This window comes from Nomascus leucogenys, chromosome 5 (genome assembly GCF_006542625.1).
Source record: "Nomascus leucogenys isolate Asia chromosome 5, Asia_NLE_v1, whole genome shotgun sequence".
Classification (NCBI taxonomy): Eukaryota; Metazoa; Chordata; class Mammalia; order Primates; family Hylobatidae; genus Nomascus; species Nomascus leucogenys.
In genome coordinates, this window is record NC_044385.1 from 60,263,302 (window position 1) to 60,282,937 (window position 19,636).

A 19,636-nucleotide genomic window follows, 5' to 3' on the forward strand; every position below is an offset into this window, starting at 1 on the left:
TAACAAACTCACTAAACCACTTCCTTTCTTGTCTTAGAGGAAAATGTGGTGCCCTCCCCTTTTACATGTTGCTTTTCTTATCAGCTTCACTGGCTTTGTCTACTAACCCCATGCCTGGGGAATTATAAGGAAGGGATTCGGGCACCATGTTGTCTGCAGCATGAATCTTCCCAGGCTGTGGCTGTCACCAAGGTTATTGGACACTCCTCCCTGAGCAGGACCCACCTGGGAGGCATGCAGATGACAAGCGCCACTCAACCTTTTCCTCAGTGCCTGCTGGGCCACGTGTGCACATTCAGGTAATGAGAGGAGCCCCGGAGCAAGGGGAGTAAGTGTGGTCACTCCAACAACAGGCCAACCTGTGAGAGGTCTGATTTCATGTTAAAATGGGAAATATTTGGTTGAATGGAATTGACGGAAAGGCAGGAATAGCCCTTCTCATTCTCTCATGGATAGAAAAAATGCACAAACCACTATCTGTTGGGTTGCATGGAATTGCTCTGACTGGTTTATTACCACCATTCACGTAGCATTTTATTTGAAAGGGAATGCTGGGCGCAGTGGCTCACGCCTGTAATCCCAGCACTTTGGTAGGCCGAGGTGGGTGGATCAGTTGAGGTCAGGAGTTCAAGACTAGTCTGGCCAACATGCGGAAACCCCGTCTCTACTAAAAATAAAAATAAAAATAATAATAATAATAAATAATATAATATAATAAATAATAATAATAAATTAGCCAGGCGTGGTGGCGGGCACCTGTAATCCCAGCTACTGGGAGGCTGAGGCAGGAGAATTGCTTGAACTCGGGAGGCGGAGGTTGCTGTGAGCCGAGATTGAGCCACTGCACTCCAGCCTGGGCAACAGAGCAACACTCCGTCTCAAATAAATAAATAAATAAGAAAAAAAGAAAGGGAATGCAGGTGTGAAAGCTTCGGGTTGGTCACCCAGCAAAATTACACTGAAAAGTCCCCAAGCTCTTTGAACCAACTGCAAGGTCGTCAGCTGGTAGCCTCAAGTCTTCATGATCTACCCCATTACTTCACAACTCAAAAAGTCTTAATATGTGTTTTCCACAGTGATGGCCTCTCAATGGCCACCATATCACTCTCACCTCAGGGTAAAAAGGTTGTGTCATGCGGCTTAAAACCCGGGCACATAGATGGTTACTTTGGCAGTGTTCTTATATAAACAATTGAAGACAGCTGATAACATTAGCAACTTCCTGTGTCATCTCATTTTTCTCGGGCACTTGCTTCCCTGAGATTATTTATGTTTGCTGTATTAGTCCATGGCAACCGCTTAACACAGCTGCACCAAATGTCATTCCCAGAAAGACCAGTTGCTTAGTCTCCTTGCCTCCATTCTATTTTGGGAGTGGCATGGACTTTTGGCGATGCCCAGTTGAGCTCTTGCCCACATCAAGTTATGAGCGGTGGCTTGTAAGAGAGTTTGCCCCTTGGCCTTGGTCTTGAGGAGAAAAAATAAATTCTATTCATTTACCCACATGCCATCATGACTCATATTTAAATTCTAAAAGATTAAAAACAAGAAACATTTTTTCTGCATTAAGAAATCTAAAGTTTTAAAAAATCTCTAATAATGAACTGAGGTAATACATGCATTGATAAACAAAATTGAAATAGTATAGAAAAACAGAACTGATAAACTGATAAAAACATAATTGATAAGCAGCTGCTTCCATTTCACACTTCTTCACCCTAACAGCCCCTAGATTACCCCAGAAAACATTTCTATTTTTATTCCCATTGGTTGCCTACAGAACTCTAAATAATATATTTTCACATCTCTTCTTTGACCTTTTCAAAAATCAACCTTTTTTTTTTTTTTTTTTTGAGATGGAGTCTCGCTCTGTTGCCCAGGCTGGAGTGCAGTGGCGCCATCTCGGCTCACTGCAAGCTCCACCTCCCGGGTTCATGCCATTCTCCTGCCTCGGCCTCCCAAGTAGCTGGGACTACAGGCCCCCGCCACCACACCCGGCTAATTTTTTTATTTTTAGTAGAGATAGGATTTCACTGTGTTAGCCAGGATGGTCTCGATCTCCTGACCTGTGATCCACCTGCCTTGGCCTCCCAAAGTGCTGGGATTACAGGCGTGAGCCAGTGTACCCAGCCTAAAAAATCAGCCATTTTTTTTTTTTAACACAGCTTTATTGATGGGTAATGTACATATCATAAAACTCACTAAGTGTGTAATGAAATGAATTTTAGCAAAGTTACAGAGTTGTACAAGCATCCCCACAGCCCAATTTTAGAACATACCTATCACTTCAGAAGATCCCTCTGGCCATTTGCAGTGATTTCACTCTTCAGTCCCAGCCACAGGAATTCCTAATTTCTTTACTGGTTCTATAGATTTGCCTATTGTAGACATTTCATAAAAATGGAAATAACCAATCAAATTCAGACAATATGTATTGACCTTCTGGTACAAAAGATAAAGATTTATCTCACAGAACTGCCTTCCCCATCTCCATTTTCCCCAATTTTGGTAATGATATATTATTTTAAAAATTCCTGTGTTGGCTTTTTTCTTTTTCAGACAGAGTCTCGCTCTGTCACCCAGGCTAGGATGCAGTGGCATGATCTCGGCTCACTGCAACCTTCACCTCCCGGGTTCAAGCGTTTCTCCTGCCTCAGCCTCCCAAGTAGCTGGAACTACAGATGCACGCCATTGCACCCAGTCAATTTTTGTATTTTTAGTAGAGATGGGGTTTCACCATGTTGGCCAGGCTGGTCTTGAACTCCTGGCCTCAAGTGATCCACCCTCCTCAGCCTCCCAAAGTGCTGGGATTACAGGCGTGAGCCACCGCACCTGGCCTATGTTGGCTATTTTTCTCATTTTAAGCAATATACTCCCCTTCTATTTGTGTGTGTGTGTTGTTCCATAAGCCTCTGTCAACGTCTTTTGCCTCCCTTGCTCCATATAAAATGCCTTACATTCCTCCCTCTTTTCCCCTACCCTTATTCATGGAATGACTGTGAATCATTGTTAGGACTTTATTGTTATGAAAGCTAATAATATTTTATCCTTTATTCTACAACTACAATTAATTCTTACATGGCTGTAGGTTGATTCTAAAAGTAGAAAACTAGAGCAGCTTTTATGATTTTGTCTACATTGCTCAATGTAGACCCAGGACCGTGCCAGGATGCCATTTCCTTCCCTCCATGTCCTGTGCATCTGCCATGGTGCTCCCGGGGCGATGCTACTCACTTCATAGTTAAGCAGGCTCCCTTCCCGCATCTTTCATCAAATGCTCCATGTCACAGTAAGATAAGGATCACACGTGAGCCATTTCTTTATACCTTGTTTTAGATGATTTTTCCTCTAGTTTTAGATTATTTTTTTATCCTTCCTATTGGAAAAGGATAAAAAATCTTAGGAACTTTCATTGTGTCCTAAAATTTATCTGCCTTCCAATCACACTACCGTGTGAAGTCCTTCTTCCCCAGAGTCCTTAATTGTTCTGAATTTAAGTGGATTTTCTCTGGGCTGAATGCACAAGCCTTCTGCGCATTGTTCTGTTCACTGGGTCTTCTGTTCATTGGGTTCCTGGAGCCAGTGCTAATCTCCAAAATGTGTCCTTTCTTGGTTTCCATCTTCTTTGACTGGAGTATAACCTCCAGTAAACTCCTGGGGAGGGGAAGAAAAGTATGAGAGAGGTGAATTTCCAGTATTGCATCAAATGTCTTATTTTCTCTTTCATCATTTATTCTTTGTCTACACCTATTATTGAACTTTCAAAATTGTTTTCCCTCTGAATTGGAGGGGATTGCTTCAGTGTTTTCTAACATTTTGTGCTGCCGATAAGAAAACTCTGCTGCAGTCTAGCTCCTGCTCCATAGCTGCTGGGCTGTTTTTTGCCTTTGGAAGATTTTTAGGATCTTCCATTTATTGTTAGTTACTGTTCTGAAATTTCACAAAGATGCATTTCAGACTTCTTTATTTTATCCTGCTTGGAATTCAATCTCAAGACATAACATTTTTAGTTCTGAGAAAAGTTTTTAAAAAATGATTTTACAAAAATCACACACAGACACACAAATGATTTCCCTTTCTTCATTTCTCTGCTCTCTCTTTTAAAAACTCTTGCTGGTCTAATATTAGATATCCTGGATTACTTCTTTCCTGTAGTTTTTAAAAAATATTTTCCTATCTCACTCAATCTTCACTTTTTCACCTTGTGTAAGTTATTTTTTATCAACTTTAAAATAATTTCTTTGAAAGATTTTTTTGGGGGGAAGCAATCATATTTTTCATTTCCAAACAATTTTTCTGTTCACTGATCTCTTTTCAAGACATTCTGTCCTGGTTTTTGTTTTAAATGAAAAATTACTTGAATCAGATAAATTATTTAAATTCTCCTTTGTCATCTCTAATGACTCAATTCAATTTTCTTTTAAAGAATGATTTTATGGGGGGCTGCGGATGTGGCTCACGCTTGTAATCCCAGCACTTTGGGAGGCCAAGGTGGGCGGATCACCTGAGGTCAGGCGTTTGAGACCAGCTTGGCCAACAGGGCAAAACCCCATCTCTACTAAAAATACAAAAATTAGCTGGGCATGGTGGCGGGCACCTGTAATCTCAGCTACTCGGGAGGCTAAGGCCCGAGAATTGCTTGAACCTGGGAGGTGGAGATTGCAGTGAGCAGAAATCACACCATTGCACTCCAGCCTTGACAACAGACCCAGACCACGTCTCAAAAAAAAAAAAAAAAAAAAAAAAAAAAAAAAATTCTGTTACCTGAATATTTTTTGTCTGTTTTTTTTTTTTCTTCTCTTCAAGGCCACTTGCTCTGTTGACTTTCTTTTTTTTCTTTTCTTTTTTTTTTTTTTTTTTGAGATGGAGTCTCACTGCCGTCATGTAGGTGGAGTGCAGTGGCACAATCTCGGCTCACTGCAACCTCCACCTCCCGGGTTCAAGTGATTCTCCTGCCTCAGCCTCCTGACTAGCTGGGATTATAGGCATGTGCCACCACACCCGGCTAATTTTTGTATTTTCAGTAGAGATTGGGTTTTGCCATGTTGGTCAGGCTAGTCTCGAACTCCTGACCTCAAGTGATCCACCTGCCTTGGCCTCCCAATGTGCTGGGATTACAGAAGTGAGCCACTGCACCCCGCCTGACCTTTTTCTGAATTTGTTTGCTGATCCTTTGTTTTGTTTTTCAAGGTCTTAAAAACTTTTCTTTTGAGCTACTGACAGCTTTAACAATTTAGTACACTCCTGTGAACAAAATTTGGAGCACATTTGTTTCTCTCTACCTGATTTCCCCAGAATTGTAAAGTACTTGCGAGTATTCTTAACTTACAGCAGCACAGTTATTTGCATAAGTGAAATAAGAATCTGTTTTCATTTTAACAGGATGCAATTGGAGAATCTGGTTATTTTACCAAGGCTTTGACTGGAATTGTGTGCTTTCCTTTAAGGAATCAAACTTGACTTATAGAGCCAATAAGACCTTGGAAAAACTAGCCTCATATTTTGTGTACACAGTCACTATATAAGGTTTCTGACCCATGGTAAGTAAAGAATGTCACTTACTGACAGGCACAGAAGTCCCAAGTTTATCTTGAAACCTCAAGAAGAGGAAATTTCACCCAACTCATGGGTAATTGATGGCACAATCCATCGCTGGGCTGGGCTTTAAGAAGTCTTATCTGAGATTCCTCTTATGGAACAAAGTTCCATCAAAGCCAATTTAAACGCCTATGTAAAAATAATAATTATTCTTGCTGCACTGCATACAAATATTTAGGCCAAGTATAATAAGCAAACCAGCCCTACCATGATTTGTCTTTAGTAAAATGGGGAACTGGAGAGAGAAAAAAATTATTTCAAAATGATTGTATATCTGTTGTTAGATTCTAGTCTTGCCTAATGTTTTTTTCCAATTTTTATTATTTTCTACAGTTTGGACCAAATTCTAATTTTTCTTGGCTACAAGTCTTCCAAATAATGTTTTCAACTTTTTTCCATCTCTTTTTCATTTTTCCTAATTTGAAGTCACTGAAAACTAAGTTGTTCTTCTTTAAAACCCTGCGAGCTGAAGACAGATAACTTAAACTTTGGCAGAAAATAACAGTAGCCTGTTTACATACATAAAGCACTTTCATGCCTGCCTGTTAATGTATGGACTTCAGAGTAACGTGGCCCATATCAATTTTTTTGTTTGTTTGTTTGAGAAAGGGTATCACTCTGTCACCCAGGCTGGAATGCAGTGGCGTGATCTTGGCTCACTGAAACCTCCGCCTCCTGGGTTCAAGCGATTCTCCTTCCTCAGCCTCCCGAGTAACTGGGATTACAGGCACATGCCAGCACACACGGCTAATTTTGTAGTTCTAGTAGAGCCAGAGTTACATCATGTTGGCCAGGCTGGTCTCAAACTCCTGACCGCAAGTGATCCACTCGCCTTGGCCTCCCAAAGTGCTGGGATTACAGGCATGAGCCACCACGCCTGGCCTGGATTGTTCTTTTGTGGTTCTTCCCCCCCACCCCTTTCTTCCCCTCTGTTTTCTCTTCACAGGACTCAAGACTTGGAAACCTGCTAAAAATGAGCTTTCCAGACCTACCCATCTAGGAATAAACCATCTTAGCCGTGAGAGATCAGATGAAACCTGAGACCAGAGATGCATTTTCTTGTAAAATGCTTTCTCCAAAAGACTTTTTAAAGAAAAGGGGGAAATGTGAAAGGAAAATACCTTGGGCTCTTTCAAGCTAGAAACCGCTCAGGGCAAATCGGCTTCCCATTGTATTCCAGTCGTCCCTCTGCTCACAGAGATAGATGCATATTCTGATTGCCTTCTTTGAAAAGACTTATCAGAAACTCTAAAGAATGCACCGAATCTGTCCCTTACATATCTGACCTGCCCGGGGAAGGTTGGGGCAGGGAGCCTTGCTTTGAGCTATCTCCGCCTTTCTGGAGAGAACGAATTGTACTTCTTACATATTGATTGATGGCTGATGTCTCCCTAAAATGTATATAACCAAGCTGTGCCCCTACCACCTTGGGCAAATGTCATCAGGACTTCCTGAGGCTATGTCATGGGCACATCCTCAACCTTGGCAAAATAAACTTTCTAAATTAACTGAGACCTGTCTCAAATTTTTGAGGTTCACACTCCTATGCAAGGAAGGAAGGCAACATGTTTTCTAATGCCACATGAAATTAAAGCACAAAATGAAACTCGGATGCTTGAAAGAACAGACTTTCTATAAGTTATTGTGACATGCTCCATAGTTTATTGACAACAGAGTTGGTGATGATATTGATATTACACTGTCAAAATGTATCACCAAACATCTTTAAATTTGATAAAAGATTGTGAATTTTTGTTTTCTATCAGGAGAAGACAACGTATAGGAAATTCATGGATCCAGAATCCATTTCTTTCACCAAAAGATAATTTAAACTTAACTACAATTTATGGATAAATTACTGAATCTGACTACTAATGAACAGTAGAAGATGAATTTAGAAATATAATATCATTTACATTACTTTGAATGAAAGTTTAAAAATGAATATTCTGAGCTTAATAAAATGTTTTAAAAATCTCTTCTTCTACCTTATCAACGTAATTCTGTGAGGCTAGTTTTGTACAGTGTAGGTTATAAAAACAAAACATTAAAACAGGTGACATTAGTAAAAATGGCAGATTAAGAACATCCAAAATTTTTTCCTTCTTAAGAGTAATGAAAAAACTGGCAAAGAAAAGCAGAATCCATTTTTTCAACTCTCTTGGCATTAACCAAAGACTTTCAGCCATCCAGGGAGCATTTATTCAAGAAAAATATCTGAATCTTGGTAAGAACTGTAATGTTTATGACATTTGAAACTTACCTTAGGCCCATCTCCCACTCTTCAGCTCAGCAATAGCCTAGAAAAATAACAACTGCATTCCAGTATTGAAGGATCAGAACAGAGCTGGAGCTCTTTCAAAGCCTCAGTCCCAAAGAACTGACGTTGTTTGATCCATCCTTAGAAGGCTCCACTGAAAAGGTACATTTTTACTTGATGTGGCTTGAACTTGCCAAGAGTAAAAAGTCTCCCCCAGGGGTTAGGAGGTATTTATTGAAAATAATTTTAGGCAAGTCTTTTAACTATGAGGTTGCATGAGATGGATGATAGTGCAAACAATAGACTAACCAAGAAGATTAAAGGGAAAAGCTGAGGAATAAGGTGTCCACAGGAGCTTTGAAATGCTCTGACATATTCCTGAGAATTTGGAAGGTCAGGGGCATATGTAGGCCTGTGGGCATTCTGAAGAAAGAGCTGAGAAGGCCCGAGCTCTCACTTCTTGGTGACCTTGAGGTTCTGCACAAGCAGAAAGTAAAGGCTAAAACAGCATTGTGAACTGCCTGGTGGAGTGTTAAAGGTATGACCCAACATGTATATAGTAACCCATGGCAAAGATTTAGAGGTTTATTGGTTCCAGCATTTAAAGAAATCTCTGTTCAATCATTAGATGTCCAGTCACTAAGCTAATTGATAACTCCCATGACCACATATAATAAACAATACATACTTTATAGAATTAGTTCAGAAAAGCCATGAAATAAATAAAAACAACATTTAACAGCAAGCAGCAACAACATAATTTAGCAGGGAAGAATATGATTTTCAGGCTTGTAATATTATATTATTTTAAATGTCAAAATTTCAACATAAAATTGTGAGACATGCAAAGAAACATAAAATTATGCCCCATACACACACACACGGAAAGCAATTGACAGAAGCTGGCCCTAAGAGGCCCAAATGTTGTGCTTACTAGACAGAGAGTAAAATTAGCTATTTAAACATATGTTCGAAGAGTTAAAGGAAACTGTGTCTGAAGAACTGAAGCAAAGAATTATGTATTTGTCCATTTTCACAGTGCTATAAAGATACTACCTGAGACTGAGTAATTTACAAACAAAGGAGGCTTTGTTGACTCACAATTCCACATGGCTGGGGAGGCCTCAGGAAACTTAGAATCACAGCAGAAGGGGAAGCTTCGGGCACCTTCTTCACAGGGTAGCAGGAGAGTGAGAGAGAGACAGAGCAATGGAGGAACCGTCACACACTTACAAAACCATCAGATCTCATGAGGACTTTCTCACTGTCATGAGAACAGCATGGGGGGAACCGCCCCCACGATCCAATCACCTCCCACAAGGTCCCTTCCTTGAAACATGGGGATTACAATTAGAGATGTGATTTGGGTCGGGACACAGAGCCAAACCATGTCAAAAGATAACTATGTTTTACCAAATAGAGAATAAAAATGGGTCAAAATTATTTAAAAAATAGTAATTCTGGAGTTGAAAGCTAGAATAAGTGAACTGAAAAATAAACCAGAGGCACCCAATAGCACATTTGATCAGGCAGGATAAAAATAATCAACAAACTTGAAGATAGGTCAATTGACATTATCCAGTCTGAGGAACAGAAAGAAAAAACAGGCAGAAAAATTATTAGAGACTTGTGGGACACTATTAAATATATCAACATACACATAATGGAATCCGCAAAGGAGAGGTGAGAGAAAGTTTCAGAAAGATTACTTGATGAAATAATGGCCAAAGCTCCCTAAACTTGATGAAAAACACTAATATATACATTTAAAAAATCACTAAACTCCAAGTATGATAAACTGAGAGAGATCCACACTGAGTCACATTATAATCAAACTGTTGAAAGCCAAAGACAAAGAGAGAATCTTAAAAGCAGTGAGAGAGAAGGGACTTGACCTGTATAATGGATCCTCAATAAGATGAAGTTTCTCATTAGAAAGCATGGAGGCCAGAAGGCAGTGGTATGGCATATTCAAAGCACTGAAAGAAAACAGCTGCCAACCAAGAATTCTATATCCACAAAGCCATCTTTCAAAAATGAAAGAGAAATTAAGGCATTTCTAAATAAACAAAAGCTGAGAGGACTTGTCACTAGGATACCTATCCTACACAAAATACTAAAAGGACCCCGTTAGGCTGGACTTAAAGGAGAGTAAGCAGTAACTCAGGTCTACATGAAGAAATAAAAGAAATAATAAAGATAAACTGCATACAGATGAATATTAAAAATAAATAGTATAAGTGTATTTTTTGCTTGTAATTCATTTCCTTCTCCTATCTGTTTTAAGAGACAGCTGCATAAAGCAATAATTATAAATCCTTGTTGACAAGCATATAATGGATAAAGACGTAATTTGTGATGATAACAGCATACAAGAAGGGTAAAAAAAAAGCCATATAGGAACAAAGTTCTGTAGACTATTGGAGTTAAATGGTATCATTTGATTTAGATAACATTGTTACTAAGTAAGGTATTAGTGATAATTGCCAGGGTAACCACTAAGAAAGAAAACTCAAAAATATAGTAAAAGAAATGAGAGAATTAAAATACTGTATAAGAAAATATCTATTTAATACAAAGGAAGCCAGTAATGGAGAAATGTAGAAACAAAAGACATAAAAAGGTAGAAAACAAACAGTAAAATGGCAGATGTTAATCCTAATTTATCATTAATTACATTAAGTGTAAATAAGCTACATATTCTAATAAAAAAGCAGAGATTGGAAAAAAGATTTTATTTAAATTTTTTTTCCTTCTTTCTTTTTTTTTTTTTAATAAAGCAGCTGTCTACAAGCTAGAAAGATGTTTTTTAATGACCCAACTATACACTGTCTACAAAAGACACACTTCAGATTCAAGGACATAAATAGATTGAATGATCAAGAACAGAAAAAGATACACTATGTAAACAATAATAAAAACAGAGATGGAGTTACTATAACTGATATGTGGTGAGATAGATTTTAAAACAAAAATTATTACTAAAGACAAGGGCATTTTATAATGAAAAAATGTTATTCAATAAGAATATATAATAATTATATGCATACATGTACCTAAAAGAACAGCTCCAAAATACATGAACAGAAACTGACAAACTTGAAGAGAGAACTATTTCATGTATTTTGGAGCTTTTCTCTTAGGTAACGATAATAGTTGGATATATCATTACCTTACTTTCCATAGTTGATAAAACAACTAGACGGTATATCAGCAAGGAAACAGAAAACTTGAATAACACTGTAAGTAAACTAAACCCCATAGATATCTGTATCACTACCCTACAACAGAAGAATATAAACTCTTTTTAAGTACTTTGGAACAGTCTCCAGTATAGATGATATTTTACAGCATAAAACAAGTCTCAATAAAACTAAAAGGGTTGAAAACATAAAGTATATGTTCTCTGACCAAAATGAAATGAAACTAAACATCAGTAACTGAAAGAAATTTGGGAAAGTCACAAATATGTCAGCACACTTTAAATAAACAGTAAGTAAAACAATACATCAAAAGAAATTAAAGCATAATTTGGGATGAATGAAAATAAAAACACAATGTACCAAAATGTGCATGCAGTTAAAGCAGTGCATAGAAGGGAAATGCACAGTTGTAAATGTGTACATTTAAAAAAAAGCGGGTTGGCCAGGCGTGGTGGCTCATGCCTGTAATCCAAGCACTTTGGGAGGCCGAGGTGGGTGGATCACGAGGTCAGGAGATTGAGACCATCCTGGCTAACACAGTGAAACCCCGTCTCTACTAAAAATACAAAAAATTAGCTGGGCATGGTGGCAGGCACCTGTAGTCCCAGCTACTTGGGAGGCTGAGGCAGGAGAATGGCGTGAACCCAGGAGGTGGAGCTTGCAATGAGCTGAGAGGGCGCCACTGCACTCCAGCCTGGGCGAAAGTGTGAGACTCTGTCTCAAAATAATAATAATTTTAAAAAACTTAAAAAAAAAAAAAAGGCTGGGCACAGTGGCTCACGCCTGTAATCCCAGCACTTTGGGAGGCCACGGTGGGTGGATCACCTGAGGTCAGGAGTTTGAGACCAGCCTGACCAACATGGAGAAACCCTGTCTCTACTAAAAATACAAAATTAGCCAGGCGTGGTGACACATGCCTGTAATCCCAGCTACTCGGGAGGCTGAGGCAGGAGAATTGCTTGAACCAGGGAGGCAAAGGTTGCGGTGAACCAAGATCCTGCCACTGCATTCCAGCCTAGGCAATAAGAGTGAAAATCCACCTCAAAAAAAAAAAGAAAAAGAAAAAGAAAGAAAGATCTTAAATCAATAACCTAACGTTCAACCTTAAGACATGGGGAAAAGAAAAGTAAACTAAGCCAAAGCAAGCAGAAGAAAGGAAATAATAAAGAGCAGAAATTAGCAAAAGACAAAAGAGAAATACAACAGAGAAGTTTAACAGAATAAAAAGTTGGTTGTTTGAAAAGAGGAACAAAATTGACAAAGTTTATCTAGATTCACCAAGAAAAAAGAGAGAAGACTCAAATTACTAAATTCGGAAATGAATGAGGGGACATTCCTACGAACCCTACAGAAACAAAAGGGATTATAAGGCAATACTATGAGTAATTGTATGCTAAAAAAGTTAGATACCCTAGAAGAAACGGACAAATTCCTAGAAATACACAAACTACAAAGGCTTACTCAATAAGAAACAGAAAATCAGAGTAGACCTAGAATAACTATAAGGATTAAATAAGTAATTGGAAAACTTCCCAAAGAAAATCTGAGGCCCAGATGGGTCCACTAGTGAAGTCGACCAAATGTTTAAAGAAGAAATAAAAATAGGACAGGAGGGCCAAGTGTGGTGGCTCACGCTTGCAATCCCAGCACTTTGGGAGGCCGAGGTGGGCGGATCCCGAGGTCAGGAGATCGAGACCACCGTGAAACCCTGTCTCTACTAAAAATACAAAAAATTAGCCGGGCGCGGTGGCGAGCGCCTGTATTCCCAGCTACTCGGAGAGGCTGAGGCAGGAGAATGGCGTAAACCCGGGAGGCGGAGCTTGCAGTGAGCCGAGATTGCACCACTGCACTCCAGCCTGGGCGACAGAGCGAGACTCTGTCTCAAAAAAATAAAATAAATAAATAAATAAATAGGACAGGAGGAAATACTTTTTAACTTATTCTATGAGGCCAATATTACCTTGATATCCAAACTAGGTAAATATAACAAAAGAAAACTGTGGACTAATATCTTTTATGAGTATAGATGTGAAAATCTTTAACAAAAAAACAGTAAACCAAACCAAGCAGTATACAAAAGCATTATACATTATGACCAGATAGGATTTATCTCAGGAATGCAATGGTGCTTCAACAAACAAAATCAATCAATGTTATATACCACATTAATATAATGAAGAAAAAGAACCCCATATGATCACCTCAATTAACTCAGGAAAAGCATTTGACAAAATCACACCCTTTAATGATGAAAAATACTCAACAAACTGGGGATTGAAAGGAATGTTCTCATCCTGATAAAGGGCATCTATGAAAAATCCACAGTTGACATTTCTCTGATGATTAATGATGTTGAGCACCTTTTCAAATACCTGGTTGCCATTTGTATGTCTTCTTTGGAGAAATGTCTGTTCAAATCATTTGCTCACTTTTTTAATGGAGTTTTTTACTGTTGAGTTGTCAGAGAGCTTCATTCATATCTTCTAGATACTAGATGCTTATGAGATACATGGTTTGCAGATATTTTATTTCATTCTGTGGGTTTTCTTTTCTTTAGGACAGTCTCTTGATAGTGTCCTTTAATGCACTGTGATGCTGTGATGCTGATGAAATCCAATTTGTCTATTTTTTGTCTTTGTTTACTTAGGCATTTGGGATCATATCTAGGAAACTAATGCCTAAATGATAAAGATTTACACACATTTTCATATCACAGTCTCATACTTTGGGCTCTTTTTAAATTTAGTAGTTTTTTTAAATGTGTATTTTGTTGTTTCTTTCAAGATACAGGGTCTCGCTCTGTTGCCCAGGCTGGAGTATAGCAGTGCAATTATAGCTCACTGCAACCTCGAACTCCTGGGCTCAAATGATTTTCCCACCTCAGCCTCCAGAGTAGCAGGCACTACACTATCCATTTTTAAAACATTTTAACATGGTGTGAGCTAGGGGTCCAATGTTATTCTTTTACCTTTGGATATTCAGTTGCTCCACCCATTTGTAGAAAAGATTATTTTCTGTCATTGAATGATCTTCACACCCCTATCAAAAGTCAATTGGCTGGCCAGGTATGGTGGCTCATGCCTGTAATCCTAGCACTTTGGGAGGCCGAGGTGGGCAGATCACCTGAGGTCCGGAGTTTGAGACTAGCCTGGCCAACATGGTGAAACTGTGTATCTACTAAAAATACAAAAAAAATTAGCTGGGCGTGATGGTGGGCACCTGTAATCCCAGCTACTTGGCAGGCTGAAGCGGAAGAATTGCTTGAACCTAGGAGGCGGAGATTGCAGTGAGCTGAGATCGCACCATTACACTCCAGCCTGAGTGACAAGAGTGAAACTCCGTCTGAAAACAAAAAACAAACAAACAAAAGAGTCAATTGGCTATACATGCATGGGTTTATTTGTGAACTCACAATTCTATTTCATTGTTCTACATGTTTATCCTTATTTCAGTACTACTCTGTCTTCATTACTGTAGTTTTGTAGCAAGTTTAAAAATAGGGAAGTGTAAATCCACCAACTTTATTCTTTATTCAGTTTATTTTGCCTATTCTATATCTCTGGCATTTCTGTATGAATTTTAGGATCTGCCTGTCAATTTCTGCAAAAAAAAAAGAAATCAATAGAGATTTTGATAGTGATTTGCATTGAAACTGTAAATCAATTTGGTGAGTATTCCCATCTTAACAATATTAAGTATTTTGATCCATGAACATGGATGTCTTTACATTTATTTAGGTCTTCTGTAATTTAACAATAATTTGTAGTTTTCAATTAACAAGTCTTATACTTCTTTTGTTAAAATTATACCTAAATATTTTATTCCTTTTGATTTTATTATAAATAGAATTATTTTCTCAGTTTCCTTTTTGGGCAGTTCATTGCTAATGCATAATACAATTGATTTGTAAATTTTGGTATTATATCCTACATATTTGCTGAACTCACTCATTAGCTGTAATATGGATTCTTTAGGTTTTCTATAGGTAAGTTATGTCACCTGCAAATACAGATAGTTTACATTTTCCTTTCCACTGTGGATGCCTTTTATTTTCTTGTCTACTTGCCCTGGGTAAAACTTCCAGTACAGTGTTTTGTTTCAGTCTTTCACCATTAAGTATGATGCTCTGGAAGGGTGGGAAGGGGAGGGGTGACTGGCAGGGCTGTGACATAGTGGTGTACATATTCCATCATTCCCTTTGTTTCTCTCCTTCTCTTTCAGGTCTCCAATAGAGGAGGCTGGCTCCTTCTTACAGAGCCTCCAACAACGATTATATTCTGGGCTTCAGCATCCTTCGCTTGCCTGTACATTAGCATTATTTTATTTTATTATTTTTTATTTATTTTATTTTATTTTATTTTAGAGACAGAGTGTTGCTCTGTCACCCAGGCCGGAGTACAGTGGCACGATCTCGGCTCACTGCAACCTCCACCTCCCGGGTTCAAGCAATTCTCCTGCCTCAGCCCCCCGAGTAGCTGGGACTACAGGCACACCCCATCACGCCCGGCTAATTTTTGTATTTTTAGTAGAGATGGGGTTTTACCACATTGGTCAGGCTGGTCTCGAACTCCTGACCTCAGGCAATCAACCCACCTTGGCCCCCCAAAGTGCTGGGATTATAGGCGTGAGCCACTGTGCTAAGCTTGTATATCAGCTTTTTGTCCTCTGGAAATTTGTTGAAATTTCTTGTCTACTGGTACCCTTCCATGCTTTTTTTGTTGCATGAGTTTATTCCTCTTTGTATTTCTACGTTGTCATTTCATTGGGGTCTCAGGAGGGACACGAGGTGAACACATATGTTCAGTATGTCATCCTGAACTAGAATAGCCAGGTTTTGGTTATAGAAAATAATAATGCTGATTGTTTTTTGTCTAAGCATACATTTTCACTTCTCTGTGTAGATATTTAGAAGTGGATGTGTTTAACTTACTAACTGACAAACTGTTTTCCAAAGTGACTGTATCTTTTTTACATTCTCATCAGCAATGTATGAGGATTCCAGTTCCTCTAAATCTTTACCGGAATTCGATATTTTCAGTTTTTCCGATTAGAGACATTCCAGTGTGTGTGTCATAGTATCTCAGTATGGTTTCAGTTCGCATTTCTTTAAGCACTGATAATGTTGAGCAACTTTTCATATGCTTATCTGCTATCATAATATATTCTTTGGTGAATTATCTGTTCATATCTTTTGCTCAACATTTTGAATTGTCTTTTTAATGAAGTGATAAGAGTTCTCTATTCTGATGCAAGTCCTTTTTCAGACACATGATTTGCAAATATTTAGTCTCAGCTTGAGACTAAACTTTGCATTTTCTTTTTTCTTTTTTTTTTGGAGATGGAGTCTCTCTCTGTCGCCCAGGCATTACAATAATAAATTTCCCAATATTAAACCATTCTTCAATTCCTAAAGTAAATTCTATTTAGCCTACCCTTTTAATATGTGGTTAAAATATTTTTATAATATTTTGTGATTTTATACCTATATTCATAAAAAGATTATAGCTTCACGTCTTTTTAAAGGTTTTTTTTTTTTTTTTTTGAGACAGAGTCTCCCTCTGTCGCCCAGGCTGGAGTGCAGTGGCGCAATCTCGGCTCACTGCAAGCTCCGCCTCCCGGGTTCACGCCATTCTCCTGCCTCAGCCTCTCCGAGTAGCTGGGACTACAGGCGCCCGCCACCACGCCCGGCTAATTTTTTGTATTTTTAGTAGAGACGGGGTTTCACCGTGGTCTCGATCTCCTGACCTCGTGATCCGCCCGCCTCGGCCTCCCAAAGTGCTGGGATTACAAGCGTGAGCCACCGCGCCCGGCTTTTTAAAGGTTTTTATCTTTTGTTATTAAGATTGTTCTTGCTTCACAAAATGAACTCAATAACTGTCTTTGTTTTTTCTCTATGTTTTAGTACAGCCTGAATAGCCTATGAATGATGTATTATCACAGAATTTAAAGACATTTACTTCTAAAGCCACTTAAGACTAAAATCATGGTTCTCAAATCTAATTGCATATTAAAATCACCTGGAGAGCTTTAAAAACTCTCAATGCACAGGCCACACCCCTGATAAAAGAATTCAGAATCTCTGATGTAAGGATTTTTAAATGCAAAATAAAATGAAAGGCTCAATAGTTTATAAAATTTGTGCTAGATCTAACCTTTTCTGGTTTTGTCTGTAATTGGTCCAATAGTAAATATTGATTCATCTGTAATCGTTCTGACATCAACTAATGGTGTCCATAGCAATAGCACTACAAGCTAGTTTCTCTGCCTTTATCTTACTTTAATTGTACACCATACTAATAAGGCAAAGCGCGTAATATTATAATAACTATTTTAAAAGCAAATGAAATAAACTTTGGAAGGTTAAGTGGCAGAGCCTCTTGACTCCCATCACTTTGGCATTTCAATCAATAATAGAGTCTAAAGACCAAACAATAAAACAATGGTTAACATAGAAAAAAAGAAATACGAGTTCATTAACTAACCAGGAGATCTTATTTCCAAAGAGTAAATCTGATTACATTGTTCCTGTTTAAAACCCTTCAATGGCTTCCTTATGCCTAAAAGGAAAAAAAAATCCAAATTCCTTTGTGTGGCATAAGAGGTTCTTTGTGTAACACAAGATCTGGCCCCTCATCACCTCTCCAGTCCTATTTCTCAAAAGACCTCTCTTGCTTCCTATACTCAGTCATGCAAAATGTTCTGCAATTCTCTGAATGCCCTGGCTTTTCTTTTCCTTTTTGTGCCCATGTCATGTCTGTGCCCCAGTTATTTGCTTTTTCTGAAAGATCTATCTTTCAAAACCTTCTTTTCCCTCCCTCCCTCCAACCCTGTTGACCAACTTATCTTTTAAAGTCTGATTCAGTTTCAGAGCCATCTCCTCCGAGACCTTCCTTCCTGACTGCTTCTCGAGTTCCCCTATAAAAGAGTGACTGCCCGAAGAGCAGCAACAGTTTGTAAATCATTCTATTCATGCTGCTTAGAACAAAGCCGCAGTTGTGTTTAATAAAGGTTTATCAAATGGATGAAGACTGGTCACTATTAGTCTTGACCCCTTCTATTTGAAATATGTGAAATACACAAAGTAAAATATAATTTCTGATAGGGGCTGATATCAGGAACTGTAGGAGATCTGTCCATTGAACCCAAGGTCTTACCTATTAAATCTCTACTGTTGCCAGTCTGCGCTCCTGGATTTTCAAGGGGCTCCGTGGAACTGGGAGGCTGATGAAGCTGGCGACCACCCTCCGTAAGCGTGCTGTGTTGGTGATTCCAGTGCCTACTCCTTTCCTCAAAAGTGGTCATAAGAAGTCAGGAAAGTCAGTATGCTTTCACTGGGAAAAAAGGAGGAAAGCCTGCTTTAGTTGGTTGTTACATTTTTGATGAGGCGGAAATTCAAACAAAACTATGACCATAAGGACTATAATTGTTCTTTCCTGTTAATAACCATAGTTAGCCAATTGGATTGTGAGTGTGTGGCATACTTGTATTGTGTATGTGAGTAGGGAATGCACGTGCGTTAAAGTTCACATGTGCTTAAGAGCTTAGACACACCGGCAATTTGCAAGACAGCTTCCTGTCCTGATGTGGCCAAAGCTGTGTAAGAAGCCTGAGCTGTAATCGCTCCGCACAAATTTACATCCTGGGGTGCTCACATCATCCTGTGGTCTGTATGCTCTGTGGCTACACACCTGGCTGAGAACAGAATTAATGATGAGAAACGTGCCTGCTTCTCTGCATAAAAGATATGTCTGAGTAGAAGGTCGCCAAGGGAGGATTAAGAGCAAGAATGCGAGAATGTGCTCAGGAATCCATGCGTGAGATGATGAGCTTGTGAGCTGATGTTGATTCTGTGCAGTTCCCAGTGTCTTATTCACAGGCAAGATTTTCTTGCTCATCATTAAGCCTTCAATGTTTTAAGCAAAGATTTTTTAAAAGATCTAACAGGAAACAAGGAGCTGCAGCGAAGCTTGGGCAGTCAGATCAAATCTGAATAAATATTTGTCAGATTGGAGAAGCACTGAAAGCATTAAGATACTTGGAGATTTCTCTTTTTCTTTGGCAAGAGGCATGACTGAGACAGGTAAGGGCTAGGAATTCTTCCGGATCACTCCCTCCCACAATGGTCTTTCCTTTGAATTTGCACCTTGGAGTTGGACACAGATTAGTGCTTCCTAGTCCTCTAACTGTAACACATGCCTCAGTTTCCCTTCTCTGATAAGATTGGAATATCTTTGGGTGTAGAAAAAAAATTAGATGATCCTTTTCTTTGTAGCCCAGCAAGTTCCAGGCACATTAGAAACTGGTTAGAAACTGGTACACAAGTGTTACTTGCTTAATTGATTACAAATGCTTTAAAAATGAGGTAATGACTATCATTTAAAAATAAAACCAAATTGTGAAGAACTTCTCTCTTCCTGTTAGTGGAGACTTTCCACAGAATTTTTTTTTTTTTGGGAGGCAGTGGACATGTTGAGTTTTCAATTGAATGTTTTGCTGCAAACAACTTAGGAGGAGAGGAAAAAAGAAAACGCAAAGCCAAACAAAGCTGGTATTTTTCAAGTGCTCATTTAATTTC

General features: G+C 38.7%; 1 long non-coding RNA gene across 1 annotated transcript; it reads right to left on the minus strand.

The window, feature by feature from the left end:
- Positions 1–2,407: 2,407 nt before the first annotated feature.
- LOC101176955 lies at positions 2,408–19,392 on the minus strand. The gene is made up of 3 exons (XR_178302.3): positions 18,714–19,392; positions 18,216–18,392; positions 2,408–3,654 (listed from the first exon to the last, which is right to left on the minus strand). It is a non-coding gene; the product is annotated as an uncharacterized LOC101176955 (long non-coding RNA).
- Positions 19,393–19,636: the final 244 nt, after the last annotated feature.